This window comes from Herpailurus yagouaroundi, unplaced genomic scaffold, assembly GCF_014898765.1.
Source record: "Herpailurus yagouaroundi ecotype Mexico unplaced genomic scaffold, PumYag 221, whole genome shotgun sequence".
Lineage (NCBI taxonomy): Eukaryota > Metazoa > Chordata > Mammalia > Carnivora > Felidae > Herpailurus > Herpailurus yagouaroundi.
This window is the reverse complement of record NW_024412452.1, coordinates 18,431,388-18,448,439: the sequence shown is the minus strand read 5'-3', so window position 1 is coordinate 18,448,439 and position 17,052 is coordinate 18,431,388.

The window sequence follows — 17,052 nt, the reverse complement described above, 5'->3', positions numbered from 1 at the left end:
GGCTCTGGGCTCATGGCTCAGAGCCTGGAGCCTGTTTCTGATTCTGTGTCTCCCTCTCTCTCTGCCCCTCCCCCGTTCATGCTCTGTCTCTCTCTGTCCCCCAAAAATAAATAAACGTTAAAAAAAAAAATTAAAAAAAAAAAATGTGTACCCGTGTCATAGTCGATGAGGGCTTACTGGACAGGCAGCCAGCTATTATTTTGCTTCTCTCCTACCTCCTATTCCCAAAACATAGGCCCCCATGGTTCCCTTGGCAAACCAGGGCCCCCTTCATGCTTGGCACCGCCCCATCTTATACTCTGAACCTATCTTTTGATCCCCTTTCCCTTCTCCACTCAGTTCCCAGTTTCCAAATGTACCCAACCTTCGTCTCTCCCTTAGGGACTCTGACACTTTGAAAATCAGTCACGCTGGACTAATGTATCCCCTCTTCCAGATAACATTTTATTCTGCTTTGTGGAGATGTGCCTTCACCTAAAAGAAGACCGGTGGGAGTGTTTGAGGCATCAGGTAGCCCATTGGGGTGAGTAGTTGGGGGCAAGGGATGTCTCAACACCACCGGATGCACACTGGTCTGAAAAGTCTTGGAGCAACAGGATTTTTTTACCCCCAGTTTTCCTCCGAATTTTTTGGCTACTCTCCCTGCTCAGATAAGTTTTCCTCTTTCTGAGTTTCTAATCCCTGGGTTTGTCATGACTCACATTTAAAACAAACAAATTTTTCTTTTTCCCCCCCTAAGCGTTCTAGCAGTTTTTCCCTGGGTGGGAAGAAACTACAAGTTGGCTCGAAAAACTTTGGAAAAGGAAACCCCAATCTCGCCAGTGATCACTATATATTTTTCACTTACAGGAATGATTTACGAAGTAAAGCGCATTTTGAAATGCCTTCTGGATAATTTCGTGCAAAAATTCACAATGTCAAGAGGACGTGGTTATGAGGAGCGAACTGTACAACCCTTTATCTCGTTCTCTATGGGCCCTCACCACGGGGGTCAGAGCCAAGTGCCAGCTCTCCGTACTAAAAATGTTCACAATTTGGTCTCTGCCAGCAGTGAGGACTACAGTGTGAATGTGTGAAGTCTTGCTCCAAACTGGCTCGACCCACACTTTTGTAAATGTCATTTCTTGGGATCCTGTTTTATCTGAGAAGCCAGATTTCACCAGCCGCGCTGAGACTAGCTGATAATGCTGTTCAAGTTCTGAATTCCGCAGGGAGAAGCTCTTTTGAGGCCCTTTTCAATACAACTGACACACTTCTCATGTATGAGCCTCTTTAGGAGGAGGTTAAACTCCCAAATCACTCTGTCAATCTGACCAAATGAAAATCAGATTCAGTGGTGTTACAAGCTGCTCAAGTCTATCTTCTCTTTTACACATTTGATGTAACTGTTAATATAACAGAAAATCTAAAAACCCTCATCTTGCTTTCTACCGATGGGGTAATATGGGTTCAATATATACCAAAATACAGAACTGAAAATGCATTTTGTATTTGAAATACAGATTTTTTTTTATATATATATAACAGGATGATAATCCTGGAGCTTCCCCTTTAAGAACTAATGTCAGAGCACCTGGGGGGCTCAGCTGGTCAAGCGTCTGACTTCAGCTCAGGTCACAATCTCATGGCTTGTGGGTTTGAGCTCCATGTTGGGCTCAGAGCCTGGAGCCTACTTGGGATTCTCTCTCTACCTGTCTCTCTGCCCCTCCCCCGCTAGGGCTGTCTCTCTCCTCTCTCTCTCTCAAAAATAAATAAAAACATTAAAAAAAATCCCACTAATGTCATAATACAAAAAAGTATTTCTGATCATGCCAAGTCAACATCAGATAAACTTCAAATTCTTTACGGTAAAAGATACTACCTCAAAATGGAAGAACTTGTCTTCTTCCAGAATTATTGAACATACGATTTTACTTGGATAGGTTTGCAATAAAAGAGTTAAGCTGGCAGTTAAGCTGGTCCCTAGGTATTTATTAACTGAAGAAAGGACATAGAAGTGGTTGCCAGAGGCACGGGTGGGAGGGATGGGCAAAATAGGTAAAGGGGGTCAAAAAGTACAAATTTCCAGTTATAAAATATGGGAATTATGTAATGTACAGCATGGCAACCGTAGCTATATTGTTTTGCTTGAAAGTTGCTAAGAGAGTGGATCTGAAAAGGTCTCATCACAAGAAGAAAAACTGTAACTGTGTGTGGTGATGGGTGTTGACTAGATTTATTGCGGTGATCATTTCACTATATACACAAATATCAAATCATTATGTTGTATACCTGACGCTGATATAATATTTAAGTCAACTGTACCTAAATAAAAAAGGACATAGAGAAATGTACTGTGCATACAACCTTCAGATACTCTATGTTTCAAAATGAGCTTCAGTAAGTTTTAACTCAGTAGAACTACCACACGTGTGTATTCAAATGAAATATAATTTTCCTACTAAATGAAAGATTTAGTGAAACTAAATCTGCCTTATTTGGGCAGGCAATAAATAACAAAATGAGTGAGCTAACTGTTCAGTAAAGTTGGGGTTGAAAATGACCATTTATTGTTCAAACCACAATAAATTCTTCGCCTGGAATCCAAGCTACTAAAAGTGTCAAGTAACAGAAAGGCGTCGGAAACATTCTGCTTTCATGGTTTTTATGACGTGACTAGTAACTAAGTGGATGAAGAGATGTATGTAACTAGCAAAAACAAAGACTTCTAGGGGGTACCTTCAGAGCCGTGTAGCTTGAAGCTGGGATATTCACCATCCGAGGGTAGAGTCCTCTACACGAGGTTTTGTGCTCATGGGAGGGCCCTGGATGGTTCTGAAGGGTTGTGTGTACCCAAGGCCCAAGTGTTAACACCTACGGAACAAAGAGACGGAACATGGCAGTGGCGATGTGGATCTAACTGCAGCTGGCCTGGGTTCAGATTCCTGCCAGACCACTTAACTTGCTCTGTGACTTTGTGCGAATTATTGATCTCCTTAGCCTCACTTTCCCTATCTGTTAGTATGCAAAAAAAGCTGCATCGCAGAATTGCCGTGAAGAATGTATGAACAGAGTGTGCCTAGCATAATACTGGCACATAGAAGGCACTCAGCGGTTATCAGTGATTATTACTCCCAAGTGTTCTTTCCTCACTGTATCCCAACCTTCAGTGTGTTTCTTAACCTGACTAAAGCTGTGGTAGGATCCTACTTAGGAGGGTTTCCATAGAAACGCCAACCCCTTTCTATCGCGCCAGGGGCAGTTCCTAAAATTCCACCACTTAAGCAAGTGTAAACAGAGTATACGCGGATGTTGAACACAAGTGTTACTATTAGCAGTGATGATGGCAAACACCTCTGTGCAAGTGTTACACGCTCTGCCTCAAGAGCCAGTTGAGAGATGGGTCCTGGCCCATCTCAAAGACAGAGTTCCCAGGCTCCTGCTCCCTATGTCTCCAACCACCTGGCTCACTATTCCATCTTGGCCCTCTGATCAACGACAGATTTTCTCACTTCTCCTAAGGACCGTGTACTCTAGATTTAAGGGGAGCAGATCTCCTTTAATGCAGGCCAACGCAGAGAAAGCATGAAGGAAACATTTGTTTCTCTTCCCCTCTTGGCTGTCAGGTCTTTGAGAGTGGGCCAGGAGAAAGATGGTGCCATAGGGAAGTGCAAATCCAAGTGTCAGCTGCCTGGATGTCGCAGGCTATAGAGACTGATGGGGGTGACACTTCTCTCTAACTTTCAAGCAGAGCGGCAGAGTGCTGGAAGCCAGCATGCTCCTTCTCACAATGTCTCTGGGGAGGCTCAAGGTGCTTATTTGGGTCATGGTCACCTCTTAGATTTCTTGCTTCCACCGCACTCGAGCTAACCCTGTGTCTTCTTGGCTCCTAGGACTGCTCTGATCACACTGCCTTGTCTCATGCTGGACACTGTTCTAATTTCTTCATTTTCTCCAAAGCCCCGTCAACAGGAGGCCATGGTGTGCAGCGGTAGTTGGAAAATCACAGCCCGGCACAGGAACGATATTAATTGTCGTCATCTTGGGAAATTCCCTGCTGGCCATGCCATCCCTTAGGCCCTTCTTGATTTTCTCAGGCCTCTCCTTGTTCCCTCTCCGGGCCGTCTCTCCCTCTCCAGAAGCCAGTCTTCCTCCAAACTCGAACTTCTTTCTTATGCATGGCCTCTAACTCTCTATCCCTTTCTCCTGGGTAAACATAGGCTTACCTTTGCAGACCTGCCAGCTCACCAAAGTGCTTTGCTAAGCAGAGGCCCCTTATTCTGGGGGTCTGCCCTTAAGCTGTATAAAGACCTGACAGAAGCTTTGAAACCACATGATCAAAAGCCTAACTAGGACATTTGTTCCCCATGGTCTCTGTGAGAGAGAGGTGGGCAGTATACCGGTTAGGATAGGCTATGTGGCTTCATGTCCGAGACCCAAAATGACAGTGACTTAAACGAAACAGAGTTTTAGTTGCTCTCACATGTAGATATCTGAGCTGGAACTGGGGAACTGCTACCCGATGTCATTCTCAGGGACACAGGTCCCTTTTATCTTGTTTCTCTGCTGCCCCTGAGGTGTTGTCTTCATCATTTGGTTCCAGGTGGTGCACAGCTACATCCCTGTTGGGCCAGCAAGAAGGCACTGGGGGTGAGGAGACATGCCTCTTCCCTTTATGACATAACCTAGACGTTGTCTGTGTCACTTTCCCCACATCTATTGGCCAAGACTTAATCGTATGCCTGCAAAAGAGGCTGTGAAACATAGTCTTTATTTCAGTGACCACATGCCCAGCTAAAACTTGGGGCTACTCTAGAACTCACTATTCAATACTGGCAGCCACTAACCACATGTGGCTATTTAAATCTAAATGAATTAAAACTAAATAAGATTCCAAATTCAGTTCTTCAGTCAATGAAGCCTCATTTCAAGTGCTCAATAGCCACATGTGGCTCATGGTGACTGTATTGGACAGTGTGGATACAGAACATTTTCATTGTCACAGAAAATTCTACTGGACAGTGCTGCTATAGAAGAAAGAGTGAAATCCTGGGGCACAATTGGCAGTCATTGTCACAGGCAATAGAAAGATTTAGCCTGCCCCTTTCAGGAGTAAGTCCCTTGGGGTTGGGGACTTTTCCAACCCTACAGTGTGGCTCTGTGCTCCCTTGTTAGAGCGTGCTCTGCAGGCAATATCACAGGGGAGGGATCTAACACACACCTGGCACATTCTAGGCAGTCAATGGAGGTTGGCTCCCTCTCCCCGTGCCCCCTCCAAGCCTCCATGCACACTCACAGTCCTCCTCCCCTTTATGGAACTTAGTTACAGAGACCTGTATTCCCTCCCTTGGGGGGAGACATTATTAATACCCCCCCCCCCATCACAGAAGAGTTACTGAGAAGGCTTGGCTTTTCCAAGGGGGGGAGGGGAGCGAAATGTATGCCAGGGTGGAGGCTGCAACTCTTTCTCCCTCAGCTCATTGGGTGTCGGCTTCGATGTAGTGGGAAGCCTGGAGTGACAGATGACCACCTTGTCATGCCTTTGTAAGGATGCACAGAAAGAAAATAATCACATGAACTTGCAGAAGAGAGCAAGGTCATCCACTCTCACTGACCCAGTCCTTAGCCCGCAGGTATGTTAGTCTTGGACAGTGATTCCTGGGGACCCTGTAGACCACCTGAAAGCTCATGCCAGATCATTCTGAAGAACTGCTGGACCCGGAGCATTTGATCGTTTGGTCTCCTTGACCCTTGGTATCTGGGAGCCCTGTAGCCTTAGATTCCCTCTCCTGAGACCAGGAATTTGCATGTGGTGACATTCCAGAGCCCCTAGATGGTGAAGGCTGGAGGTAGAAGAAGAGGTCAGAGGTAAGAGAACAGCGTGAGGGAGGAGACCCAGGGTGTGTAGAAGTTTCAACATAAGTTTTCATGTCAAACCTCTGGGTTTAGGCGCCAAGTTGCTAATTCTAAAACTTTGTGGAGTCACATACCCACGTGAGAATGTGAGACTGTCACTTCAGAAAAATGGAGGTACACACCAAAATATATAAACATCTTTGAAAGTTCACGGACCTACTTAAGTTGCCATTTGGCTTAGAGTCCCAAATGCTCACTGTGGTTTCTTAAAGCTTTATGAGAGAGCATTATCAGCCTTTCAAAAGTCCTCTGGGGCCCCAAGGTTGTTAAGGGCCAGGCTTCACAGAGGCCAGTCATAAACTGATGTCACAGCTTATGGGTTCCATTTTCTTTCTTTTCTTTTCTTTTTCAATTTTGACTTGCTTAGGAACTAAACAAGGGACTCCTTCTAGTTCTAGGAACTCCTTCTCTAGAATTATACCCCAGGGATAAAGGCAGTCGCATCCACCAAGGCTGAGAAAATATCTGGAGGTTCAGCCAGGAACAAAAATTACTCAGATTGGAAGAGAGGGAAATGAAAATGCATGAGGCTCAACTGCCCAAACTTTCAAATAAGAAGATAAAATTCTTGATTTGAAATCTCCTTGGGGAAGACAGTTTTTTGTTATGCTCTGGGAACAAAAGGTTATTTCGTGGTGGATGTTTTCTCATTAGAGCATGGGTTAGTGACGGGCTTCTGGAGGCCTCTTGGCTCCAGTGCAGGGAGGGACATGTGAGTGGAGGGTGGAGTAAAGCATGGAGCAGGCCACACGTGCAGTGACCGTATTATTATGGCATGTGCTGGGTCACCTGGGGCTGCCACCAATGACACTTTTAGTTCTTCCTGCTTTGTCCAGAAATGCAGCTCCTGGGGCAGCTGGTGTTCATGGCCTCTTACAAGCTCTGTGCCCTTAAGTCAGTGCCCTTATCCTCACCCCTGGCTGCACGTTAGAACCAGCTGGAGAACTTTAAAACTACAGCTGCCTGGACACTGCCATTGACTGGTCTGGAGTGGGACCCAGTGAAATAGGGCAACTTATCAGATATCAGAAAGCTTATCGTATATAAGTTTGGCTTAAACTCACCTTTCATGAATAATTGAGATAAAAGGCTTATGTAGTCCCCCATTAGGGTTATTGGAAATTACTAACTGCCCTATCTCGCTTCTGTAACCTCGCCTGCTTGCTAAATGGATAACTTAGGTTGCAAAAAGCTCCCCCACACCTTCTACCAAGATCTAGCCTAGGCAAGACCAACACGTAAAAAGTCACGTACTCGCTGCCCCACGGCATCTTAGGTGACTAACTATGATTGGTCATTTTAAACCCTCTTAGGAAAAAGACCTTTAAATTGATAGGTTCCCACCAAAACTAACGTCTGTGGGTCACAATATAATTGGCTGCCATGAAATGCTGTAAATTGTAATTGGTTACCTACTCTGACTTGCTAAAATCCATATAAGCTCACTACTACCTTTGTTTGGGGCCATTCTCTTCACTTTTCTCCTTAAGATCAGGAGATCAGGTTTGGCCCAGCCATGAATAAAATCTTGCCTCGCTTCTATTCAGCATCTGGTGGCCTTTTTCGACAGCACCCTGTTTCACCCAGGGGTCCTTGGAAATAAATGCTCCCGGCTGATTCCAATGCACACTTAGGGTGGAGAAACCATTATTTTAAAGTGTTGCTAGACACTGTTGTAGGTATTCTGAGGATCTGTAGTGAATTTAGATACTTCATTATCAGAGAAAAGCTAAAAGGGCTGTTCTTTTAACAAATGTGACTGCCGTCAAGTTAGGAAAACTGTGTCGTCAAAGGAGGTTGACCAGAAAAACGGGTCTGTGTGTCTGACATTCGTTCTCCTTTTGGTCATTAAATAACAGGATCCGATCAGCTTCCGTAATGAAGCTGAACTTCTGTTAAGTACTTAATAAGATAAGATTTTCCAGAGAGAATTAATCAAGAATGAGTTTATTACTATTCCAATTAGGTGTGGGTTAAATAATGCACCACATAAAAACTCAAACCAAACATTGACAAAGAAGACTGTGGGAGGCCCTCTGGCTCAGGCTGAAGGTTACTGACATCACCAAGGCCGGGACCATCAGCCGTGCACAGTACTGGGCAATCAGACCTAGTGATTTTGCACTCGGACAGGCTGCAATACTATTCTAGCGAGGTGTGGTTCAAGAGTGCTTTTCTTACAACCAGTTTATTCTTGTTTTTAGGACACAGAGGGTTAAGAGTGACACCTGGGGACAGTTTGGTCACACGTACAGAGCAGTCAGTGAGATGGATGTCTTAGTTTGGTTCTCCAGAAGCATGACCTAAAACATGGACTCAAGGGCAAATAGTTCATTTGGAAGATGATCCCAGGAAACAGTGGAAGGGCAAAGAAAGGCACTAAAGTGTGTGTTACCAGTTATCACCGAGGGCAACTAGGGCTTAATCCCACTGTGTAGACACACCCCGGCCCCCACAGTGATATGCACATGAGCTAGTTACCCACCAAGTCCCCATCCACCATGACTGAGGTCTGCTTCCAGGACATTAACTCTTCTTTTCTAGCTCACCGGCCTCATATGCTCCCCCGGCCAGATAAAGGCTCACAGAGACAGAGTGGCAGCCCTTTGAGTGTAGAAGTGAGAACAGAAAGAATACAGGCAAGGCACTGACAGTGTCTGCCACAATGAATGAACACTGACAGTAGAGCTTCATGATCCATTTTTCCACCCACCCATCCACCCATCCACCCATCCATCCAACAGAATGTTTATCAAGTGATAGATACATACACTTCAGAATAAGGGTTGGGCCCATGTTTGTATAACCAAGAGTAAACTGACCCACCTCATTTCTTGTTATCTGCGTGCCAGTCTCCCAGGCCACCTATTTGAATCCAGGAAGTACTGTTTTCTCTGATTCTCCAAAAATTTGTTGTGCTTACAGCTTTTTCCTTCCATCTCCCACTCCCACCCCAACACTTAAAACTACTCAAATTACTGGTTCACAGGTAGGATCCCTTTGGATATGGGCCATCAGAAGGAAAGGGAGAAAAATCACCTGAATGTGGCAGGATTCACCCAGCCGGAAGGAGATGAGAATCACCTGACTGAGTTGGGACCGGCGAGTCCTATGCTATTAGTGAAAGCTCTATTCCTGCCCAGCCGAAAGCACAGATCCTTTAACGGCTCTCTGATGCTTTTTCTAATAACCAAGCAATCAAAGAGATTGTCACCAGTGAGAAACCAGAAGTGAGCCAGAATCTAGGGTGCTGGCGGGGGGAGGGGAGGCACAGTCTCAGGTAAGCGAAATCTTAGTGCCGTCATTTCAGACACCAGTTCTCTGAAGTAGCCAAACCAAAATACACACTAAGTCTTTGGGTTTTAAAAAGCCATCAGTGCTGTGGAAAGCCAAATAATCCGACGCCATCACTGGCCTTCCTTTCCGTACTGGGGGGCCAGGGTGAAGCAGGAGTCGGGGAGGGAAGTGGTGAGGGGTAGAGAGCTGGTACCACATAGGACCAGCCTCCTATTTGGGCTCCATTTACTTATCCCAGGAGGCGCCATCAATCAGACCAGCAGGCAGTTGCCTTTCTCTGAGAATTTACTTGTGTCTTCGTGGTCCACCTCACAAATTCCCTGCTGGGCCCCTTAAAGTTAACAACACATTGTGGTGAGATGGAAACTGAAAGGATCCCACGGGAAAAAAGCTGATTTTTTTTCCTTTGCTCCTTTTCTGGCTTCCACTCTTGCCAGGACCCGGTACTCCTGCCCCACTCTACGCACGCCTTGTAATGAGAACAGCTTCTGTCCTCCTTGTAAGGGACAAAGAGGTAATGATATCTTTTGAGGATTCCGGCACAATAGATGATATCTAAGGAATTAGCCGGGCAGACAGACCCCTGGCTAGATATCCAGACCACTGGTTCTAGATATCTCAACACCAAGACCCCTGGCTTCAGGGAAGGGATGACTTATGAAGGACACCAGGACCCTGTCCTTGTTCTGACCAGTTCCTGGATGCCTGAGAGGACACATGCACCAGACCACAATCGCCAATAAAAACCCCACATCCCAGGCAAAGGAGTGCCCCACTCCCTCCTTTCCTTTCTGAGTCTCTGGGACACTCTGTTATCTCCTCTATCTCTATCTCTATCTCTACCTCTATCTATCTATATCTGTATCTACATATATCTTCAATAAATTCTGCTTTCCCCTTCTGCTGTCTCACATTTCCATCCTGAATGAAACCAAAGACCGTCTTGGCTGGTCCTGTGGGACCCACAGGGTCCTTCGACCTGACTGCTGTCATCAGGTGTGTGAAGGTAATGAGGACATGTGAATCATAACATTACCTCTTTTTCTTAACTTCAGAATACCCAGAAAAACTTCAATTAAATTTCTAGTGCTTCCTTAAATACCTTCCATAAAAAAACATATGTTAAATACATTCTACTTCCTTCCAAATTATGATTTTTAGAGATAGAATTAATGTCACCTTAGAGTCTTACCCAGTTCTTACAGACTTCAAATATTCTCTTTATGGCCTTTACAGATTATAAAAATAATTCCCCTTATAAAAATTCAAACAAAACAGATCAAGAAGACTGCGAGGTCCCTCACGGTTGGGGCGGGGTTATGAGCAGCACAAAGTTGAGAGAGAGCGTCAGCTGTGCATGTTACTTGGTCATAAAACCTAGTGACTTTGCACTTTGACAGGGGCACTGATGTTCAAACGGCTTCCTCAAACTGGCCTTTTTAACACATCTTGCCTCCCGGGAATCTAGAATGGGGGCAGCAGGCTCCTGGCCTTTCCTGTCACACATATCCTACAACATCACCCCACACATGTTCACGGAGCGCCAAGTACCGAGGAGATATTGATGAGCAGGGCAGACATGGAGACATGGCCCCCGGTCTCCAGAAGCCCAGTGCTGGCGTGGAGGGAAGATAGACCTAAATAAAATAACCACACCCTTCAGTGCACAATTACAGTCAGTGATGAGGACCACCGAAGAAAGAGAAGATATAAAAAGGGACTCTGCCCTCCACTGGGAGTTGAGAAAGACTTCCCTGAAGAAATAATGCTGAGATCAGAAGGAGGCAGTGGAGGAAGGGGTGGGGCAGTGGGATGGGGAGCCACGGGCATCAGATGGCGGCAGGGACAGGTGCAAAAGCCCTGTGGTAAGAGAGAATCTCTGCAGTTCTGAAGAAGGCATGCGGGGCTAGGGAACAGGGAATGGCAGATAATGCTGTTGGCCAGGCTAATGGCCTGGGAAAGCTCAGGAAGATCGAAGTGGGCTTGTGACCACATGAGGTTGGGTGGCAGCAAGCTCTGGCTGGTTGCAGTCGGAGGGTGGGTGAGGTGGGGGGGAAGCGGAGTGGCAGTGTGGTTGATGGGTGGAGCCCCAGCTGGTGGGCTGTGGCATTTGTCCTGGCTGGCGCGTGCCTTCAAACCCTTTTCCAACCACAAGCCAAGCATTACTGTCTCTGCTACTGGCTTCCAGAAGCCGGTTCACCATGCCAGCCTAACTGCCTCGGCTCCTCCCAGGGGAGCTTCCTGGGACTCGAACCTGCACCCGTCGATTCTTACTTACAAGGTCTCAGGAGCGCCCAAGAATTAGAAGTTTTAAGGCTTCTCCAGGTAACCCAGATGGGCGTCTGTATTTTTTCCGTTTTCTCCACAAAGATTTCCCTGGAAAGATGATGTTGAGCCCTGAACCAAGCACTAGGTGCTATTTCCGTTTCGCTACTCCTAAGGGTGTGACCTTAATCAAATGGCTTCACCTCAAGAGACTTCGTCAGAGTCTCAATTTCACCATCTGTAAAAAGGGCATGAGCATTTTCTTCTTGCGTGCTTCATGGGGTTGTTTTGAGGATCTAACGAGATGATGAATTTGAAAGCATAACGAAAAGCTGATATCCTTTACATGCAAACATAGTTTTCAGTGTTGGGAAAAGCACTCAGTTTTTATTATTTGGCATTTTGGTCCTTTTAAATCTTGGCTAACTTGGATAAGTGAGGCTTTGGTTCCAAATGCCCCCTCTAATTCACTGAGGTGGGGGGGGGATGTGGGGTGGGGTGCTCCTCTTGTCCTCCTTCCCTACTTCCAGCCACTGGCTACCATTTCCCCTCGCATTTGCTCATGTGCCCCTCACACTGTGACCAGTATTGACTCTCCTGCCACCTTTGACTGTACATGAGCTAATGTTTGCTATGTGCCACGACTTGAACTCAACTCTTTACACATGTTATCAAAAATCATCTCTATCCCCCCACCTTTAAGGAAGGGAGGTGACAAAATTGAGCCTTAAATAGAGGTTATGTAATTTACCAGAGGTCATGTGGCCAGGAAAGTAAAGGGCTATTTGAGCCCATTAACCACTCTGTTTGATCATCCTTTGCAAGAGTGGAGAGTTTCCTTCCTCCCTGGAGTGTGCCTCTCAAAGCTGGGGTGGTCTTTATTTCCACTTCCTGCCTGACTTCTTAACCTCTCGTCCCACAGGTCTGACCATCAGGATCAAACTTCACAGAAGAACTTCCAGAGGAACAAGATACCATCAGGCAAGGGTGACTCTTGGGCTAAGTGTAGACCCAACCTTGAGCCTCATTAAGTCATGGAAATGCTCATAAGATTGTGAACCTCTCCAGGGCAAGGACCCTCTCTTATTCATTTCCGTGAGAGTGGCACAAATTAGGTGTTCGGGAAAGTTTGCTGATGGCTGAAGCATTGGCAAGATGACGAAGGGAGGTGGGGGGAAGCATCTATCGGCCTAGTGCTGGCTTCTAATACTCTGCTTTGAATTGGAGCGATAGCAATGCTAATTTAAAGGGTGAGTGGTGCTTTACAGTTTCTGGGATGCATCAACATAGCAATGTTCACCCCAAGAGATGATTTTTATCACCATTTGAAGGAAGACAAAACTGAGCCTTGGGAGGTCAAGTAACTTACAGTGCAGCAGGGCACTGGCACTGAAGTCAGACAGATGGCTTTGAGCCTTAAGGTAACTAGCTGTCACGTGGCTATGTGGCACTGAAGGAGGGACATATGCTCTAGAAACCCTACTTTCCTCATAAGTGAAATGGAGATGGTGACAGCACCATCTACGTAGGATTTTCTTGAAGATTAAATGAGATCATACATCAAAATGCCAGACACACAGTAAGTGTTCAGGAACGACCGGCTTCTGCGAGTGGCTATTGAGCTGGTGAACTCTGGTTGCCTGACTTCGGTTGAATGTTCTTTGCCTCAGATATGATGTCTCTAGTCAGAACTCTTATAGTGAACGAATGCATTGCGGAATATTACAGAAGGATTATGACAACATTTTCTTACAGTGTTTGGATTTACACCGATAACAACCAGACGTAGGACCTTCAGGACTGAGCAAGGAGAAAAATTGTAGGTGTTTGTGACAAACTTGGGTCATTATTCGGGGCCTAAAAAATGATGGTCTCTGCTGCTTATAACTACAGTGCCCAGCAGAGTGGCCCTGGCTCATCGTCACCAACTGATTTCAGTAGTTACCTGAGGCATCACTTGAGAATAGATTATTATTCATTTATTCAAAATACATTTATTGGAGACCTACCGTGTGTTGCCCACCATGCTGGGAGTTGGGATATAATGGTAAGCAGAGGAGGTAGAGTCCGTGACTGCATGAAGTGCAGTCTGTGGGGAACATTGGAGGGGCTTCCCTTAGGCCTGGAGCCACACCCCTGGGGTGACATGAGACCACTGAGTCAGGGGGTGATCAGGGTCTGTTATGATCCATTTTCTCTTAGTGGCAAAGTTGGGAGCAAGTTTTTTAAAGCTGTTTCTTCTTAGAGGAAACACAGTCAAGAGCTGGCCATAGAAATAAAGCCAGAGATGGGGAGTCCTTCTCTGGGTGGAGCTCCAGGACCCATGAAAACATCTCCAGATGGCAGATATCCTCTGGCTGGAAGGAGAACCCCATGACTTATCCTGACTTAATTGGATTGTCTATCCTTTTAAATGCTATCCCAAAGCTACGTGTATTCTTGGCTGAATGGGACAGGGAAGGAAGCCCCTGAGACTTAGCTCCCTTCACTGTGGACACACAGGGAGATGGTACCTTCCTAGAGAGATCTTAATTATTCCAAATTAACAACTGGAAACATAAAACAACATTTATAAGAGGCTACACAACGTTTATGATCTTAGCCTCATAGTTACTGATATGGGAGACAACCAGAGCTAACCGATGGTTTGCAGGCCTTCTTCCTAAGCCATATGTTTACTTCCAAAGAAAATGTATTCTGACATCCAAATAATATTTTCTGAGTGCCCCAAACCCAGCACTGGAGTGGGAAGAAAGGACCTAAGTATAATTTGTGTCACGCCTTCTCATTTATAAGACAGGCAAATATCTTATATCGGACTCGCATCGTACAGTCAGCTTACGGACCAAATGAGCTCATGTATGTAAAACACTTAGCACGACGCCTGGCACATGATAAAGACTTGACATTTACTAGCCGTTTGTAGCGGATGTCTCGTTTGGGTCTGCCTGGCACCTATATCTCCTTCGGGGAACAGTCGCCCTCCCATTCCACATGGCCTTGGTGGTTACGGAGACTGGCCTGATCATAGTACCCTGTCTCTCGCCTGCAGCAGGAGGTTTGGGCCCGCACGCGAAGCTGAGCAGAAAGGAGAGCCAGGCGGACAAAGAGAGGGTCCTGGGACACTTATGGGACCAGCGTCAGTCTCTCCATCCGGGTTCCTAGAGCTCCTTCTTCAGGTCCACGAGCTGCCCTGAGCCACGCTGCAAAGGCGAGCACAAAGTTCCCTTTTTGCTTAAGCAGTCTGAGTTGAGCTTCCGTAACTTACGCCCGGAATCACAAGGATGAGAGGACCTGAAGCTGGAGCTGTCACATGACAGGCGGGTGGCGTGGGGCACTGCCCTTTCAGGTGCCCACAGCTGAGAAGTGAGGATATTCTCAGCGCATTCCCCGTGTCTTAGTCACCGACATTTAAACAGGCTGCAGAACATTTCCTTTTATCTGCCTCTCACGTGTCCAGGATGAGCTACATCATGTGGCTTACCACCGAAAGTCACACTTCCCTTCCGAGTCTCAAAGACACCACGTTGAAAACTTGGAACTATGTTCCAAGTGATAGGAACGTTCCAGTCGTGTAGTCGAGGAAGGACGTCCAGCTGTCTGTGTAGGTCAGCCACGACCCAGGCTAGTGGCTGCAAGGAAGGTGGAGTGAGCACTGGAAGATAGACATTGATCCCAGGGCAAACCCCCCCAGGGCCCAGGGCAGCACCGGGTACTTTAAGTTTTCTATTAAGGTCTCAGTGAATGGAATTGAATGTGACCAGGCAAACAGCTCATCTTCAGCTCACTGTGGTCATAAGGCTGCACTGGATAAGGTCCTGCGAGGTGCATGAAAAGACAGCAGCCCAGCTCCTGCCTTTGAGGAGCTCCACACAGAGAGGGAGGGGGCGTAAATGCTGAGTTGGGGAGCATAGAGTAGAAGACATGGTCCCATGTCCACCCGAGTGGGGTTTCCACTGGTCCTACAGGGTGGGATTCCAAAACATGGAAGAGTACAATGGAAGATCAGGCAGCTGTGGGTCCAGGTAAGCAGAAGCTTTAGACCTACAAGGTCTGAGAGGTAGAGCTAAGCACCCACAGGGAGCTGCAGCCAGTAGGAGGTGCATGAATGCGGGGGGGGGGGGGGGGGGGGGGGGGGGGTGGTGCGGTTTTGCTGGCATGTTGAGTTTTTTGGCAAGGTAGCATTGGAGCTGGACCTTGACTCTGTAGAGTACAGGGTAAGCAATGCCCTTTGTGGAAACAGGCAAAACCTGGTTTTCAACCGGCAGCAGTCAATATCACCTGGGAACTTGTTAGAAAGGCAAATTCTCCACCCCGCCCCAGACCTATTATTAATTCAGGAATTCTGGGAGTGACTGCCCCAGATGACTGTGTGTTAACAAGCCCTCCAGGTGATTTCGATCACTAGTGGAGGGCAGGCAGGCCTGCAGAAAGCCTCTGAAAGCAGGCATGGCATCTGATTGCAGGATCCTATATACCAGATTCTAGAGTTAGGGCATTTTCCCGTACCGTTGAGAAGCTACTGAAAGTTTTTGAACAAGGGCCATTCCTTCCTCCCTCCCTCACCCCCCTTCCTTCCTTCCTTCCTTCAACCAATAGTTGAGCACTTACCAGGTCCCAGGCCCCACCCAGGGCACCAGGATCCAACAGTAAACACACCCACATTAGTTCAGAACAGCGTTTTAAGTGCAAGCTTATCTGGAAACAAGATTGTTATTGTCTTTTTTTTTTTTCCTTTTAATCTGATTTACTAATGGAAGGTACACCTATCATGGTCTCCAGATACAACTCTGCTACTTGTCTCTGCCATCGGAAGTTGTTTAGCTAGGCATTTCCTGAAGTTTCCAACACGAGTGATGTGAACTGACGAAGGGAGAGCAGGCACACACACAACATGGAAAGGGTGGGGTCAGGGGGAGAAGGCGTTTTCTTTCAGGTCTGTGCTGCCGGGCTGAGAGCGGCTGTTTTCCGAGTTCTTAGATGGACCGCGCGGCCTTTGACTTTCCCCGGGTGAGGGTCAGTTAGCGCCAGGCGTTTCTGTGCGTACATCACAGTTTGCAGAGGCTGCGGGCCAGGAGGGTGGGGTGGAAGGGAGAAGAGGAAAGAGGGGTTGTGGCAGCTTCTCCCCTGATCTCGCACGCCAGTCCTGCCGTTGCTCAAGGAAATTAGAGCATGATTTCAAAGACAAACAGATCTTTTCATCTGAATTAAGTGAAACCGGCCGAGGTGCTCTTGTGGAAGGCCAGATGTCCTCAGGACAACCTTCAGCCCTCTTTCTGGTTTGGCCAGGGGACCAAACTGGGGATGGGATGGGGACGCTGGACCACCTCCTGGGTTCCCGGTCTCTGACCACCTGGCTTCTGGGGGGGGTTCCTTCCGGCAGGCTGAGGTTAGTGGGCCTGGCCCCCTGCTGGACCTGGTCAGGAGAAATGAGTTCAGGCTGGTGATGGTTGCATCAAGTGGCAGAGAACAGGATTCGGAGGAGTCCCAGTGTTGTTCTAGTTTGACTCTGGCTCCCTGACCTTTAAGAACACAGAGATGGGGGGGCGCCTGGGTGGCGCAGTCGGTTAAGCGTCCGACTTCAGCCAGGTCACG